The sequence below is a fragment of the Otolemur garnettii genome, unplaced genomic scaffold, assembly GCF_000181295.1.
Source record: "Otolemur garnettii isolate 467f Iridium unplaced genomic scaffold, OtoGar3 scaffold00308, whole genome shotgun sequence".
NCBI classification, from domain to species: Eukaryota; Metazoa; Chordata; class Mammalia; order Primates; family Galagidae; genus Otolemur; species Otolemur garnettii.
Window position 1 is genome coordinate 152,640 of NW_003852703.1, and position 19,069 is coordinate 171,708.

Below are 19,069 nucleotides of genomic sequence, written 5' to 3' on the forward strand. Positions count from 1 at the left end.
TTTTGAGACAGAGTCTTACTTTGTCACCCCTGGTAGAGTGTCGTGGCATCATAGCTCACAGCAAACTCAAACTCTTGGGCTCAAGTGATTCTCTTGCCTCAGCCTCCTGAGTAGCTGGGATTCCAGGCGCCCGTCACAAGACCCCAGCTAGTTTTAGAGACAGAGGTCTCACTCTAGCTCAGGCTGTTCTGGAACTGGTGAGCTCAGGTGATCCACCTGCCTTGGCTTCCCAGAGTGCTAGGATAACAGGTGTGAGCCACATCTGTATTGGCCATTAGTATCTCTATGGTAAAGACTGATGCTTATATGTTGTGAGACAGGCAGGTTACAAAACTAAATGTAGGATGAGACCTTATCTTTTGCAGATAAGTTTATAAGTGCATGAATTTCTGCATAAACACATAAGTACCGACACAAGAATACATCTGGAAGGATATAATACAGACATAAACGTTAGCAAGGCTAATCTTTGTGTGGTCTAGAAATAATATTATTAATTTCCTCTCCTATGTTACGTGTTCTTAGGTATAATAAACACCTATTGCTCTTGCAGTTATATAAAATAATAAAGTGTCAGGAATATGTAATCCTTCTCAGCCCTGACCACAGACATTTAGAATAAAGAGTATTCCTGAGGCTCAGGAAGACAGAAAACACTGAGGAAGCCTCTTCCACAGTATAATAGGATATATTCCCTAAAATTCAAAACCACACTGATAATTATCAATACTTTAAATTTCTGCCTACTTAATTTGGAAAAAAATCAACATTTTGCTATTTGGCTAAACCCTCAAAAGTTATGCTGAGGTTCTAATAGCAGGCACTTGCATAAGTGTCCTTATTTAAAAGTAGGTAGACCCAGGCTGGGCGTGGTGGCTCACGCCTGTAATCCTAGCACTCTGTGAGGCCGAGGCGGGTGGATTGCCCTGAGTTCAGAGGTTCAAGACCAGCCTGAGCCAAAGTGAAACCCTGTTGCTACAAAAAAAAAAAGTTGGTAGATACAATGAAGTTAAGATGAGGTCATTTGGGTGGCGCTAATTCAACATATCTGCATCCCTGCATCCCAAAAAATACCAATGAATACAGAGACACACAGAGAGATCAGCATGTGATGACAGAGGGCAAGACTGGAATGCTGTCGCTGCATACAAGGAATTTTGAGATGCCATAGCCATCCATCATCAGGAGCTAGGAAGAGGTAAGGAGAGATTCTTCCCAGGGGCTTAAAGTTAGCCAAGCCCTGCTGACACTTTCATTTCAGACTTTTGGCTTCAAAAACTATGAGCAATTAAAGTTTTCCTGTTTCAAATCCTAAGTTTATGGTTCATAATATATTGGCCTTACTAATACAGTACCTTACTCTCAGGTTTTTCTTTTACTTTACTTCTTTAAAAAATAAATTTTATTCTGTATATTTGAGATTTACAATATATTATGGGGTACATATAGATACTAAAATCATTACTGTAGTGAAGCAAATTAACATATCTATCATTTCAAATAAGTGCTTTTTTACAGGAGCAGCTAAAATCTTATTTAACAAAAACCCTTGATATAATTTCATTAGCTATAGTCCTCATGTTGTACACTACACTTTTAGACATGTTCATCCTTATATCCTTATAACTATTAATTTATCTCCTTTGACCTACATCTCCCTATTTTCCCCTTCCACCCTCTAACCTTCATAGTTACTGTTGCATTCTCTCTATATATCTCTCTCTATTAACTTTAAAAAATGGTTATTTTTAGGTTTCATATATAAGCAAGTTTACGAAATGTTTTCCTCTGTGTTATTTCACAAAAAATAATCTTCTCTATCCTTGTTGTAGAAAATGGCAGATCCTCTCCTTTTAAATAATGTTGCATTATATATAGGGAGTCCCAAAGATCACCCATAAAGTTGTCATACATAGGGAAAATGGGAAATTATAGCTAAATGTAACTTTATTTACAAAATATTAATTACAAAACATTACAAAGAGGTGGTCAATACACAGAGAATAATTTCGATATGCCTACATCCAAAACACAAAAAGATAACACATCAACAAGCTAATGAAGTATCTCAAGGAAATGGAAAAGGAAGAGCAATATAATCCCAAACCTAGCAGAAGAAATAACCAAAATTAAATCAGAAATAAATGCAATTGAAAACAAAAGAATTGTTCCAAACATTAATGAAACAAAACTTGGTTCTTTGAAAAAAATAAGCAAAAATCAATAAACCTTTAGCCAGATTAACCAGAAACAGAAAAGCAAGATCTCTAATAACCTCAATCAGAATCAAAAAAGGGGAAATAACAACAGATACTATAGTGATAGAAGAGATTATCTCTGACTACTAGGAAAAACCTCTATGCCTGGGAATTTGTCAAAGTGGAAGAAACAGACCAATACCTGGAAATACACTATTTCCCTAGACTTAACCAGGAAGAAATAGATCTCTTAAACAGACTAATATCAACCTTCAAAGAAGAGTTTGTTATCTATACTGCAGAACTTATTCCAGAACATTGAGAAGGAAGGAACCTTCCCCAACACATTCTATGAAGCAAACATCACCCTGAAACCAAAACCAGGAAAGGACCCAACTATAAAGAAGACTACATTTACTAATGAATATAGATGCAAAAATAATTAAATCTTAGCAAATAGATTACAGCTACATAGTAAAAAAAATTATACAACATAATCCAGTAGGCTTAATCCCATGGATACAAGGTTGGTTTAATATACACAAATCCATAAATGTAATTCACCACATAAACAGAAGCAAAACCAAAGACTGTATGATCTTCTGCAATAAATGCAGGAAAAGGATTTGACAAAATTCAGCATCCTTTTCGAACAAGAGCACTTAAGAAAATAGACATAGGTGGCACATTTCTTATACTGATTGAAACCACCTACAACAAACCCGCAGTGAATTTCATATTCAAGAGTAAAACTGAAATCTTTTCCACTCAGAAGTGGAAGCAGATAAGAATGTCCACTATTGCCACTATTATTCAACATAGTTTTCAAAGTGATAGCTAATGTAATCAGGCAAGACAAAGATATTGATGGGGACAGAGGACGTCAAACCCATGCTCTTTACCGATGATAAGATTTTATACTTACAGAACTCCAGAGACTCAACTGCAAAACTCCCGGAAATGATCAAGAAATATACCTGGGCTTCTAGGTATTAGCTCCAAAAGAGGACCCATCCTACTAGGCCTAGGCCAGATGACCACATTTTGCCTCTCTCCCAGGCTTGACCACTATGCTATTATCAAGTTCCCCCTGACCACTGAGTCTGCCATGAAGACGATAGAAGACAAAAATACACTTATGTTCACTGTGGATGTCAAAGCCAATAAGCACCAGACCAAACAGGCTGTTTAGAAGCTCTATGACATTGATGTGGCTGAGGTCAACACCTGGATCAGGCCTGATGGAGGTCCTGACAAGAAGAAATTTGACGACTGGCTCTTGATTATGATGCTTTGAATGTTGCCACCAAAATTTGGATCATCTAAACCTAGTCTGGCTGGCTAATTCTATATATATAACTTTTCACCATATTAAAAAAAAGGAACAAAGAAACAAAAAAATAAATATAATAACAAAAGGCAGTTAAGTCAGGGTCAGGAGGGGAGCGTCAGCAAGGTGAGGTTAGAATTGTTGAACGAATCCTGATACATTCCTACAATTCCTACAAACTGCTCAGCTTTCTCACTCATTCACAGTATAAAAGGCATCTCAGGAAACAGTTTTTCCATCTCAAATCACTGATGAGCTGGAGTCACTGATAATGGTGAAGAAACTTTTTGCCACTTCTATCTCATGTATAACATATCTAAGGGGCCTGTTTCCAGAGAGCTCTTAGAGAGAGCACCATTTGGATGACCTCAGCTTAAAAATCCTTCAAGAAGACAAAAAATTTCCTGGATCACTACATATTATCAAATGGGTTCAAAGTTGTTTTGATGCTTTGGAAAAGAGATGCTTACACATGGCAGTACTTACACTCAGCAACTCCCAAGGAACCTGAGAAAGTGACTAAAATATATGAGTTCAAATTCAAATTCACAAAAGAAGGAACTACCATGGATTTTGACAAAAGCACTACAAGCTTTGAAACAGTGAAAAACAATGAAGATACTAAGAAATCTAGTGTTCTACTGATCCGTAAATTGTATGTACTAATGAAGAATCTTGGAACTCTTTCTAATTAGGTTATACTTACTATGAAACTCCACTACTATAATGCAGTGACCTCCATGATTACCAACCCCCTGGTTTTAAAAAAGGGGCAAATTCACACTTTCTGCTGTTTGATGGGGAGGCTGTCATACTGCAAATGGGCTTGGTCTCCACTGGCTTTCATGAAAGTAAAAGTCGTATCTGAGGCTGCCAGTGTGTTTGATTTGAAGAATAACCTGTTTCAGGAGAATAGCACTACTGAGATTGTCCAGTAGGGTCTAGACTGTGACAAGGAAGAAGAAGAATGTAACAGTCATATTCAAAGAAGGAATTTTGTGTACGGTCAGCAAATTTCTGAGAGTTCCCAGAAGAAGAGCAAGGTCAACGAAGCAGTGAAAGTCTTCATCCCTAACAGAAAATGAAAGTTCAATTCTTTTGCTACATTTATTTAAGAATAATTTTATTTTCCAAAATACACATGAAATGTCCTAGTAGGAAAGTATGTTCTTATCACCAAAACCTTTTTCTACATTTCTTACTCAACATTTTTAGTCAATTTACTAAGTGCTAAATTACTGGGTAGGATACAGATTCACATTCCCACAAGAAAACACAGTCACCAAGACTGCCTTGGGATAGCATTATTTCAAAGCTGAGTTAGAGGTAGGACACCTTTTATATTTGTAAAAGAACCATGCCAGCTATTTTGAAAAGAAATAAGCTATTGTTCTCAAAAAAAAAAAACAAAAAAAAAAAGAAGGAAAGAAGGATATTTTTGCATAAACTCTTCGGGTATTTAGACTACTGTGAAATGTTTTACGTTGTTGTATCTATAGGAATCTTTCTATAGCTGTATTAAAATTCCCACAGAGTTGCACAGGATGTATGTGGAAGTGTTTATCCAGGTGTGATGTATGTGTTGACTTCAATCACAAGGTTGGTGAGTTAATTGTGGGACTAAAATGTGCTCTCCTTGTAAAGTTCCTCAGCTCTGGCCCTAGGCGCTGTTCCATTAGCCAATCCAAGACAGGGGATATGTTGCAATTCAGAAGCATACCCCCCTTCTTAAGGCATATGTTTATATTCCAACAAGCACCTTAGTTTATTAGTCTGTAGCCTGCAGATGATGTTATGTGTCCCTCCTTATTGTGGAAGAATTTTCATAGACTTAGTGATTTGTATGAGATGAATAATAAATACCTTAAAGTTTTATCTTTATTATTTAATAATAGGGGACTTAGTAATTTATTTTAAATGCATAAAACCAATAAGTTACATGCTAAATGTGTGTGCTTTATGGTTAAATAAACCCCAAATTTGAGGTAACAAAAAAGAAATGCAGTAACATCACAGGGTATAAAATCAATAGCCTTTGTATATGCCAAGAACAACTAGGTTGAGAAGCAAATCAAGGACACAATTCCCATCACAGAAGCTTCAAAAAAATAAAATACCTAGGAAAATGCCTAACAAAAGAGGTGAAGGATCTTTACAAAGAGAATTATTAAACCCTATGAAAAGAAATAGAAGAAGACATTAACAAATGGAAGAACATACCATGCTCTTGGCTGGAATGAATCAACATTAATACAATGTCTATTCCACCCAAAGCAATCTACAGATTTAATGCAATCCTCATTAAAATACCAACATCAGACTTTGAAGAACTGGAAAAAAAAACAATTATTTGTTTCATATGGAACTAGAAAAATACTCATATAGCCAAGGCAATCCTTGGTAATGAAAACAAAGCTGGAGGCATCACTCTACCAGACTTCAGGTTATATTACAAGTCCACAGTAATCAAAACAGCATGGTATTGGCATAAAAATGAAGACATAGACATATAGAACTGAAGAGAAAACCAAGAGATGAAAACAGTCTTTTATAGTCATCTGATCTTTGATAAACCCAATAAAAGCATACACTGGGGAAAAGAATCCCTATTCAATGAATGGAATTGGGAGAGCTGGATAACCACATGTAAAAGACTAAAACTGGACATGAACCTTCCACCACTTCCAAAAACTGATTAAATATGGACAGAAGATTTAAACCTAACACATGAAACAGTAAAAATCCTAGAGGAAAATGTGGAGAAAACTCTTAAGGGTGATGGCTTGGGGAAAAATTTTATGAAGAATTCAGTGGCAATCAAATGGGACTTAATTAAGCTGAAAAGCTTCTGCACTGCTAAGTACACAACAATTAAAGCAAACAGACAACCATCAGAATGGGAAAAGAGATTTGCATGATATGAATCTGACACAGGGCTGATGACTAGAATCTACAGAGAATTCAAATTCATCCGCAAGAAAAGAGCAAACAATCCCATCTGTCATTGGGCAAGAGACATGAGCAGAACCTTCTCTGAAGAATATGGATGAACTGCTCACAAACATATGAAAAAATGCTCATGTCCCTAATCATCCGAAAATGCAAATCAAAACCAACCTGAGATATCACCTAAACCCAGTGAGAATAGCCCACATCACAGAGTCCCAAAGCTGCAGATGCTGGTATGGATGTGGAAATAAGGGAACACTTTAACGCTGTTGGTGGGACTGCAAACTAATATAGCCTTTTTGGAAAGGAGTATGGAGAATCCTCAAAGTAATCAAAATAGACCTTGCATTTGATACCACAATCCCATTATGAGGTATCGACCCAGAAGAAAAAAAAATCATTTTATGATAAGGACATTTGCACTAGATTGTTTATTGTTGCTCAATTTACAATTGCTAAGATGTGGAAACAACCTACATCAACTGAGGAATGGATTAATAAACTGTGGTATGTGTATACCATGGAATACTATTCAGCCATTAAAAAGACACAGACTTTACATCTTTTATATTAACCTGGAAGGAGTTGAAACATATTCTTCTTAATAAAGTATCACAAGAATAGAAAAGCAAGTGTCCAATGTACTCAAAATTAATGTGAAGCCAGCAGACAATCTAATTCTTGCCCACATAAGATAAAAACTCAATTCAATTCAAGCTTGGGGGAGGGGGAAACAAGGAGGTAAGAGAGGGGAGGAGGGAGGAGGAAGAATGTGCTCCCACTTAATGGGCACAATGTAAAAGTATATGGCATTCCTGATGGGTGCAGGACACAACTGCAGCAAGGGCTCTTCATAATTCAAACATTCTAACCTAATTTTTTGTACCTTCACATTAATCTGAAATAAAAAAAAATGAAGTGCATTCAACAAAACCTATACTACTTTGAATAACCATATAATCATCCTGGTTTTTAATTTCAACAGTATTCAATAAATCACATGAGACAGTAAATCCTTTATTATGAAATAGGCTTTGTGTTAAATGATTTTTCCAAACTATAGGCTCATATAAGGATTCTGAGCATGTTTAATGTAGGCCAGGCTAAGCTATGATGTTTAGTAATTTAGGTATAGTAAATGCATTTTTGACTTACAATATTTTCTTTCTTTCTTCTTTTTTTTTTTTTTTGAGACTGAGTCTTACTATGTTGCTCTTGGTAGAGTACCGTGGCATCACAGCAACCTCACAGAAACCTCAAATTCTTGGCCTTAAGCGATTCTCTTGCCTCAGCCTCCCAAGTAGCTAGGACTAGAGGTGCCAACCACAATGTCTGTCTATCTTTTTGTTGCAGTTGTCCTTATTGTTTAGCAGGGCCAGGCCAGGTTCAAACCTACCAGCCTTGGTGTATGTGGCCCGTGCCCTAACCACTGAGTGACAGGTGCCCAGTCAACTTACAATATTTTTAATTTAGGATTGGTTTATGGGGATGTAACTTTGCTGTAAGTTGATGACCATCTGCACACATACATGTGTGTATGTGGGTATATACCTAGTTTTACTGCATTTATAAAATATGAAATTTTTCACAAATTGAAGATTTCTGTCAATCTTGTATAAACCAAGTCTATAGGCAGCATTTTTCCAAAAGCATATATTCATATCACATCTCTGTGCCACATTTTGTTAATTCCCACAGTACTTCAAACTGTTTCTTTACTGGTATATCAAATGTGCTGATCTGTGATCAATGATTTTTGATGTTATTATTATTGTTGTTTTGGGATATTATGAATCATGCCCATATACCATGGCAAATGTAAATGTATGTGTTCTCTCTGCTCTACCAACTAGCCATTACCGCATTTATTTCCCTCTCTTCAGGCCTCCCTATTCCCTGAGACATGAAAATAGACCAATTAATAACCCTACAATGGTCTCTAAGTGTTAAGGTGAAAGAGTTACATGTTTCTCACTTTAAATCAAAAGCCAGAAATGATTAAGCTTAATGAAGAAGGCATGTTGAGGCTTAGAGCCTGTGACTCAAGTGGCTAAGGCACTAGTCACATAAACCTGAGCTAGTAGGTTCAAATCCAGCCTGGGCCCCCCAAACAATGACAGCTACAACTCAAAAATACCCAGGCGTTGTGGCAGGCGCCTATAGTCCCAGCTACTTGGGAGAGAGAGGCAGGAGAATCACTTGAGCCTAGGAGTTGGAGGTTGGTGTGAGCTGTGATGCCACAACACTCTACCCAGGGCAACAGCTTGAGGGTCTGTCACAAAAAAAAAAAAAAAAAAAGAAGAAGAAGGCATGTTGAAAGCTATGATAGGCTGAAATCTAGGCCTCGTTCCTCAGACAGTTAGCCAAGTTGTCAATGCAAAGAAAAAGTTCATGGAGGAAATTAAAAGTGTTACTACAGTGAACACAAAAATGATAAGAAGGCAAAACAGACTTATTGATGTTATGGAGAAAGTTTTAGTGGTGTGGCTAGAAGATCAAACAACCCACAACATTACCTTAATACAAAGCCTAGTCCAGAGTCAGGCTCTAACTCTTTTTAAATCTATGAAGGCTGAGAGGTGAAGAAGCTACAGAAGAAATTCTTAACCTAGGGGAAGTGTCTGTGGCTCAGTGAGTAGGGCACCGGCCCCATGTACTGAGGGTGGCAGGTTAAACCTGGCCCCAGCCTAAATGCAACAGAAAAATAGCCAGTCGTTGTGGTGGGCATCTGTAGTCCCAGCTACTCAGGAGGCTGAGGCAAGAGAATCACCTAAGCCCAAGAGCTGGAGGTTGTTGTGAGCTGTGACACTACAGCACTCTACAAAATGAGACTCTGTCTCTAAAAAAAAAAAAGTTTTAACCTAGCAGAGGTTTGGTCATGAGGGTATGAGAGCTGTAGAAAGGAGCCATCACTTTAACATAAAAGTGAAGCAGCAAATGCTGATGTACAAGGTGTAGCCATTTACCCAAATCTAACTATGATTATTGACAAAAGTGGCTATGTTAAACAACATTATTTTCAATGTGGACAAAACAGCCTAATATTGGAAGAAAATGCCATCTAAAACTTTCATAGCTAAGCAGAAGTAAATGCCTGGCTTTAAAAGGTAGGCTCTCCTAGAGAATAATGTAGTTTGTGACTTTAAGTTGAAGTCAGGGCTTCATTGCCATTCTGAAAATCTTAAGTCCTTTAAAAACTGTGCTAAACTAGTCTGGTTGTACTCTAGATAAATTGAACAGCAATCAACACTGAGGCAAGACCCTCCACCAGCAAAAAGGTTATGATTTGATGAAGGCTTGGATGATTGCATTTTCAGCAATAAGGTACTGTTTTTGTTTTGTTTTGTTTTTTGTAGAGACAGAGTCTTACTTTTTCACCCTCGGTAGAGTGCCACGGCATCACAGCTCATAGTAACCTCCAACTCCTGGGTTTAGGTGATTTTCTTGCCTCAGCCTATCAAGTAGCTGGGACTACAGGTGCCTGCCACAACACCCAGTTATTTTTTTGTTACAGCTTGGCCGGGGCCAGGTTTGAACCCACCACCCTTGGTATACTGGGCCAGTGCCCCACCCACTGAGCAACAGGAAATGCCTTCAATACAGTATTTTTTAATTAAAATATGTACATTATTTTTTAAACATAATGCTATTGCACATTTAATAGGCTATACTATAGTGTAAACATAACTTTTATATACACTGGAAAATAAAAAATTCTTGTGACTTGATTTATTACAATATTGCTTTATTGCAGCTATCTGGAATCGAACCTACAACATCTCTACAATATCAACATACAAATATACATGTATGTATATAATCTCCTAATTCTTCTGTTTTGCTAGAGAACTCTGACTAATAAAAATGCAAAAATAAAAATATAAGATGAAAATTAAAATAGACTTAACATTTCACAGAAATTATAATTAAAACCAGAAGACACCAACACACACTTACTAGAACAAAAGTGAAAAAGTTGGAAAATATCAAGTGTTGATGAGGATATAAATCAAGTGGAACACTCACATACTGCTAGTAGGAATATAAAGTGAACAAACCACTTTGAAAAATTGCTTGGCATTGTTGACTGGATCACACACAGACATACCCTAGGACTCATAAATGCTCTTCTTTGGAACATAACCAAGAGACATAAAAATCAATGTCCATCTAACAGACACAAAAACATGCATAACATCTTTACTCATGGTAAGTTAAAAAACTTGGAAGTACCCAAATCTCCATAATATTTAAATATATTGTGAAATATCTAAGCAATATAATACTTTACAACAATGAGAATGAACAATCTACAAGTATAAACAATACATGTTAATTTCAAACACGTTATATTGATTGAAGGAAGAAAGAAACAAGATACTGCATGCTGTATGATTCCAGAAATTTATCTTCTAATTTTCTTTTTCTTTTCTTTTTTTTTTTTTTTTTGAGACAGAGCCTCAAGCTATCCCCCTGGGTGGAGTGCTGTGGCATCACAGCTCACAACAACCTCCAACTCCTAGGCTCAAGCGAGTCTCCTGCCTCAGCCTCCCAAGTAGCTGGGACCACAGGCTCCCACCACAATGCCTGGCTACTTTTTTGGTTGCAGCCATCATTGTTGTTTTGGTGGGCCGGGCTGGATTCAAACCCGCCACCTTAGGTGTATGTGGCTGGCGCCTTAGCCACTTGAGACACGGGCGCCGAGCCTATCTTCTAATTTTCAATACAGTTTAAGGAAAGAAAAGAATATCAACAACCTATTTTCTTTTCTTTTAAGTCAATTAGTATAATCTTGTGTTATTATGTATCTGTAGCTTAACCTCAGAGAACCAAAGCAAGTTTCCTCTGAGCTCTCTAAAAGTGATGAACTATACTATACAAGATCAAAGGCTAGTGCAGGTAACTGCTTGCAAGCGGTTCAGGCAAGAATCATAAAAGGATGCTCAGTCTGCACCAAATCCCATAGCAGTCACTGAGTCACCATGGTAACCATGCTGGAAAAGAAAAGGTAGAAAAAAACAAAGGACTATTATTCTGATTTGGTTTCTACAATACGCTAGGAATTGAAAGGAACTGACATAACCATTTTAATAAACCTTAAGTATTTCACTTAATACAGACTTCTCAAAACTTCAGTGATATAAACATATATGAGAGTTGTCCAGAAAGTATCCAACCATGTACGTCTCTATTTTTCATATTACATGGCTGGATACTTCCCTCATGAGATAGCCCTCATATGTGCATATACACAAATTCACATATGCACGTTCTCTCTTCCCTTCATTACCAAAGAACCCAGGATTTATTAGGTAAGGAAAAAAATACTACAATTCAACAGAATCAAATCTAATAACAAATGTAAAGTTGGGAGTACCATAGCTATTTTTTTAGAGATTGATTTTTCTGAAGAAGAGCTATAGAATTGTATGTAAGACTTTTTTTTTTTTTTAATTGAGACAGAGCCTCAAGCTGTTCCCCTGGGTAGAGTGCTGTGGTATCACAGTTCACAGCACCCTCCAACTCCTGGGCTCAAGCAAGTCTCCTGCCTCCACCTCCCAAGTAGCTGGGACTACAGGCACCCACCATAACGCCCGGCTATTTTTGATTGCAGCCATCATTGTTTGGCGGGCTCAGCCTGGATTCGAACCCACTAGCTCAGGTTTATGTGGCTGGCACCTTAGCCACTTGAGCCACAGGCACCAAGCCATTTCTAAGCATTTTTCTCAAGTTGGATAACTGAGTTTTGTTATGGTGTCTATTCTTTCCAAAATGATCAATGATTTCAATGAAGTATCAGCTTTCAGTGAAAATCCTAACTGGAGGCTCAGCACATGTACCACAGTGGTTACAGCACCAGCCCCATACACTGAGGGTGGCAGGTTCAAGCCTGGCCCAGGCTAGCTAAACAACCACAACAAATGCAACAAAAAATAGCCAGGTATTGTGGTTGGCACCTGTAGTCCCAGTTACTTGGGAGGTCAAGGCAAGAGAATCTCTTAAGCCCATGAGTTTGAGGTTGCTGTGAACTGTGACACCACGACACTCTATCGAGGGAGACATAGTTAGACTCTGTCTCAAAAAGTAAATAAATAAAATTAATTAACTAATTAAAATAAAATCATAACTGGATCATTTTCTAGAAACTCACAAGCTGATACTAAAATTCATTTGGAATTACCATAGACCTACACTATGAAAAAGACCTTTTGATAATAAAAAAAGAGGACCAAACTTGAAGAATAAACACTACCTGTTTTCAAGACTCATTTTTACCCTACAATAATCAATACAGTATGCAACTGATTACCAGGTAGAGATTAGAGTAGTGGAATAGAATAAAGAATCCAGAAATACAGTGCCTATGGCTCAGTGAGTAGGGTGCCAGCCCCATATACTGAGGGTGTCGGGTTCAAACCCGGCCCCAGACAAACTGCAACAACAAAAAAATAGCTAGGCTTTGTGGTGGGCGCCTGTAGTCCCAGCTACTCGGGAGGCTGAGGCAAGAGAATCACCTAAGCCCAGGAGTTGGAGGTTACTATGAGCTGTGATGCCAGAGCACTCTACTAAGAGGGATAAAGTGAGATGCCATCTCTAAAAAACAACAATAACAACAAAAAATACAGAAATAGACCCACACATATAAAGACAACTGATTTCCCACAAAGTTGCAAAGACAATTCAGTGGAAAAAGGACTGTCTTTCCAATAAATTGTGCTGGGACAAGTGGATATTCATAAGCAAAAATATAAACTGTTATCCCTACAGTGTATCATATATAACATAAAGTCAAAATAGATCAAAAATCTAAACATAAGACATGAAACTATAAAACTTCCAGAGAAAAGGAGATAAATTCTTTTGACCTTGGATCGGGTAAAGATTTCTTAGAACATATATAAAAAACACAATCCATAGGTAAACAAATTAATAAATAGGACTTCTTGAAAGTTAAAAGAAAAATGTTGTTTTCAAGTCACTGTTGAGAAAATTGTTTACAAATCCACTGACTGGAGGCAACTGTAAATAATATATCTAATAAAGAATTTGTATACAAAATATAGAAAATCTCTTGAAAGTCAACAAGAAGACAACACCTCTAGAAAGAAAGTGAATAAGAAGACATCAATAGGTATTTTGTAAACAGATAAATTGACAAAATAATTGAAGAGATACTTCACCAAAGAAGACAGAAAAATGGCAAATAAGCCCATGAATAAATGTTCATTGTTATTAGTCATTAGAGAAGTAAGTGAAGTTTCTGCACAGCTAAGACAACAACTAAAGCCAATAGACAACCTTCAGAATGGGAGAAGATATTTGCATGCTATGACTCTGACAAAGGGCTGATAACTAGAATCTACAGAGAACTCAAACTAATCAACAAGAAAAAAACAAACAAAAAAAAAAAAGAAAAGAACAAAAAATCCCATTTATAAGTGGGAAAGAAACTTGAGCAGAAACTTCTCTGAAGAAGACAGACAAATGGCCAAAAAATATATGAAAAAAAATTCTCCTCATCCCTAATCATTAGAGAAGTGTAAATCAAAACCACTCTGAGATATCACCTAACCCACATCACAAAATCCTGAAGCTACAGATTCTGGCATGGATGTGGAGAAAAAGGAACACTTTTATGTGGCTGGTGGGATTGCAAACTAATACAACCTTTATGAAAATAAATATGTAGAAACGTAAAAGAGCTAAAAGTAGACCTTCCATTTGATCCCATGATCCCATTACTGGGGAAGAAAAAAAAAAAACACATTTTACCATAAGGACTTTTACACTAGAATATTTATTGCAGCTCAATTCACAATTGCCAAGATGGGGAATCAACCAAAGTGCCCATAAATTCACGAATGGATTAATAAACTGGTATATGTATACAACGGAATAGTATTCATCCATAGAAAGATGGAGAATTTCCATCTTTTGTACTTACCTGGATGGAGTTGAAGAACATTCTTCTTAGTAACAAAAATGGAAAAAAACAAGTGTACAATATACTCAATTTGATGAATGAATTAATATGAAATCAGTACATTAACAAGTACATGTGCACATGAGAAAAACACAATTATATTCAAGTGGGGGGAAGGAAAGGAGAAAGGGGAGGAGAGTGGGAGATTGGTAAGCTCTGATCTAACAGGCACAATGTAAGCCAACACACTCTCTGTGGGAAGGGCTCAACCACACCTGGAAATTTACCTTAGAAAGGCAAACAATGTAACCTAATCATTTATACCCTAATATTAATCTGAAATTTAAAAAATGACTATCTCTATAAGAATGGCTAAATTTAAAAGGACTGACCATGTCAAATGTTGGCAATGTGGTAGAAGATGGAATAATCATATACTGCTAGTGGGAATGAAAAATGTGACCAATTTGGAAAATAGTTGGTCAGCTTCTTATGATGTTAATCTTACATTTACTACATGATACAGTTGTACTCCTAAGTATCTATCCTAGAGTAAGAAAGCATATGCCAAAGCAAAATCTTATATACCAATATTCACAGCAGCTTTACTTATAAGACACTCAAATTAGACAGAACCCAACCCAAATGTTCCTTAGGAGGCAAACTGATAAAAACAAATTATAGGGTGGTGCCTGTGGTCAGTGGGTAGGGAGCATGCCCCATATACCAAGGGTGGTGGGTTCCGATCCTGCTCTGGCCAAAATGCAACAACAAAAATAGCTGGGCATTGTGGTGGGCAGCTATAGTCCCAGCTACTCGGGAGGCTGAGGCAAGAGAACCAATCGCCTAAGCAAAGGAGTTGGAGGTTGCTGTGAGCGGTGATGCCACAGCACCCTACTGAGGGTGATAAAGTGAGACTCTTGTCTCAAAAAAAAACCCCAAACTGTGTTACATTCATATATTAGAATACTTCTCATCAATAAAAAGAGGGAACTACAGAAATATGCAACAATACAGATAAATTATAGAATACATAGGTGTCTAGTTTTAGTCCTAGTATGTAAGGACCTTGGAAGTCATCACTCCATCATAATGAGTCAAAAACTTAAAAAAAAAAAAGTAAAAAACTCAATTCTTCTTATATCCCCTGGGAAGTGAGGTCAAAGTGGAAACATCAGCTCCCAAAGTGGAGAATCAGACAGATGAACATAGAGAATCACAACTTACTGGAGCAGAAACACAATAGTAAAACCTCTATGAAAACCAATAGCATAGTACAAAAATGTAAAATCTAAGTGATATACTTCAGAGGCTCAGTGTAGATAATTCTGAGAGTTAAAAACTCCAGGGGATTAAAAAAAAAAAAAAAAAAAAAAAAAAAAAAAAAAAAACCACTCCAGGGGATTGAATGGTAAGTCTGTGTTTAGTTCTTTGGGGAGTCTCCATACAGTTTTCTATAGAGATTATACTAATTTGTAGTTTCAACAACAGTGTATAAGCAGTATGTTCTCTGTGCATCCATACCAGCATCCTGCAATCTCACTACTGGATGTCTACATAAAGGAAAAAAAGTCACTTTATCAATAAGACACCTATACTTGAATGTTTATTGGAGCACAGTTCACAATTGCAAAGATGTGGAATCAACCTAAGTGCCCATCAATTCATGAGTGGATTAACAAATGTGGTATGCACACACATATATACATATATATACCATGGAGTACTACTCAGGCATGAAAAGGAATGAATTAATGTCTTTTACAGCAATTTGGATAGAACTGGAGACCATTATCCTAAATGAAGTTTCTCAGGAATGGAAAAACAAACACCACATGGGCTCTATGATAATTTGGAACTAATGAGAAAGAAGTAAAAGCCACTGGAAATCAAGAAGACAAGGGAGGAAGGGATCTATAGTGAACACTATTCAAGAGATGAGCTGATTAAGAGCCCTGACTTAAGCTTTGTAAAAGCTATCTATGTATCAAAAACCTTGGTACTCCTTAATATTTAAAAATTAACAACAACAACAAAAAGAAACTCTAGGGTCAGGCCAAGCTCAGTGGAACACGTCTGTAATCCCAGCACTTTGGGAAGCCAAGAGAAGAGGACAGCATGAGGCCGGGAGTTTAAGACCAGCCCAGGAAATATAGCAATTCTCCATCTCTACAATAAAAATTATTTTTTCTCCACAACCACGCCAGCATCTGCGATTTTGTGATTTTGTGATATCAGCTAGTCTTACTGGTATTTGATGATATCTCAAAGTAGTTTTGATTTGCATTTCTCTGATGATTAAGGATGGTGAGCATTTTTTCATATATCTGTAGGCTGTGCGCCTGTCTTCTTCAGAGGAGGTTCTCTTCAAGTCCCTTCCCCACCCTGAGAGGGGATCACTTGTTCTCTTCTTGCTAATATGTTTGAGTTCTCTGTGGATACTGATTATTAAACCGTTGTCATAGACATAGCCAGCAAATATCTTCTCCTATTCTGAGGGCTGTCTACTTGCTTTACTTACTGTGTTCTTGGCTGTGCAGAAGCTTTTTAATTTGATGAGTTCCCAGTAGTGTATTTTTGATGTTGCTTCAATTGCCCAAGGGGTCCTCCTTACATGGATGGAGCTAGAAAAATATTCTTCTTAGCAAAGTATCTCAAGAACGGAAGAAAAAGTATCCAAAGTACTCAGCCCTACTGTGAAACTAATTTATAGCTTTCATAGGAAAGCTATAACCCAATTTTAGCCCAGGAATATGGGGAGAGGGGAGAGGGAGGGGAAGGGAGGGTGGAGGTTGGGTGGAGGGAGGGTGATTGGTGGGATCACACCTATGGTTCATCCTATAAGGGTACATGTGAATCTCTCTAAATGTATAATATAAATGTCTTAACAGAGACATTTCTTAACTAAGAAAAAGACATGAAGGCTATGTTAACCAGTTGGATGAAAGTATTTCAAATTGTATATAAAAACAGTACACTGTACCCTATGATAGTATTAATGTACACTGCTATGATTTAATAAAAAAAATTATTTTGTTTTAAATATTAGCCAAGTTGGCTCGGCGCCTGTGGCTCAAGTGGCTAAGGGGCCAGCCACATACACCTGAGCTGGTGGGTTCACATCCAGCCCAAGCCCACCAAACAGCAATGATGGCTGCAACCAAAAAATAGCCGGGAATTGTGGTGGGCGCCTGTAATCCCAGCTACTATGGAGGCAGAGGCAGGAGAATTGCTTGAGCCCAGGATTTGGTGGTTGCTATGAGCTGTGATGTTGCAGTACTCTACCCAGGGGAACAGCTTGAGTCTCTGTGTCAAAAAAAAAAAAATTAGCCAAGTATGGTGACATGTGCCTTTATTCCCATCTACTTAGGGGGCTGAGGTGGAAGAATGCTTGAGCTGAGGAGTTTGAGGCTGTAGTTAGCAATGATCACACTACTATACTCTAGCCTGGGTGACAGAGAACCTGTCCCTTAAAAAAAGCCCCAAAACATTCCCTCAGTGCCCAGTCATAGGGAGCCTAGCACTTTTGTGGGTTTTATTGACAGGAGCTCTAACAGGGTCTCAGATGAATATCAGAGATAAATCTTTTTATGCTTCCAATAGAAAAGAAAACTTAACCATTTTGAAATATGCCAGAACATTCTGTTCTTAACAAACCTTGCCATAAACAGAAAGTATTTTCCAAAACCTATTCTTTAGGGTTTTATCAGAAACTAACTGACCTGGGGAAAGGAAATAACCAACCCCAGGCCACTGTACCAGGCTAAATATGTTGATTGGTTTGATTTAATCATTTCACAATGTATAAATATATCATAACATCGTGTTGTATACCATAAATGAATATAATTTGTCAATAAAAATTCAAAACAAGAAACATAATGAGGCTAAAAGTGATAGAGTTCATGGAGAAACAGATGAACATACAATTATAGTTGAAGACTTCTGTCAGAAATGGACAATTCCAGCAAGTACTTGTCCCACCTGTCAGCGTGTTGTTGTTCATCTACAGATTTCATATTAGTATTGAGTATATCAGTTAATTGATTTTCCATTAATATTCATTAATATTTCCATTGAATATTCTTCAACTCCATCCAGGTCAATACAACTCAATCCTATTTATCAGCCAATCTTAGTAAGAGAAGAAAACAACAATGAAATTCGACATCAAAGGATTCAACACTTTAGTGGACCCTGTCACAAATTCACAGAGTGCTTTAAAACATAATAAGAAACAGAACCAACTTGTGAAGTTATCCGTGATGTAGACATTTTCCTGACATTGATCTTCTCACTTATGGCAGAACCAAATATCTGTTCTGGTTATAAGGAACCCCTGATAATTTGTATGAAGTAGTCCATGGACTTCACTTAAAAAAATTTGGACATCAACAGCTGACATTTGACTACCATTAATTTCATGCCCACCATGCAGAATTCGGGCACATCCAAAGTGTCTCTGTACCTATAACTATTTGAATGTGGACTGGACCTTTCCTCCCACCTAAGTCCACAGAACGCTTTCCAACATGGAATTACAATTAAACTCCACAGTACAACTGGTGGTTTGGAGGAATGGGAATTGTTGTCCTCTAGTATGAGGATGGTCAAAAGTTAGTGACTGGGCTCGGTGCCTATAGCTCAACCGGCTAAGGCGCCAGCCAC

The 19,069-nt window shown here is 37.4% G+C and overlaps 1 pseudogene; it reads left to right on the forward strand.

Moving 5' to 3' along the window:
* Positions 1–3,706: 3,706 nt before the first annotated feature.
* Positions 3,707–4,613, forward strand: LOC100961830 (annotated as a pseudogene).
* Positions 4,614–19,069: the final 14,456 nt, after the last annotated feature.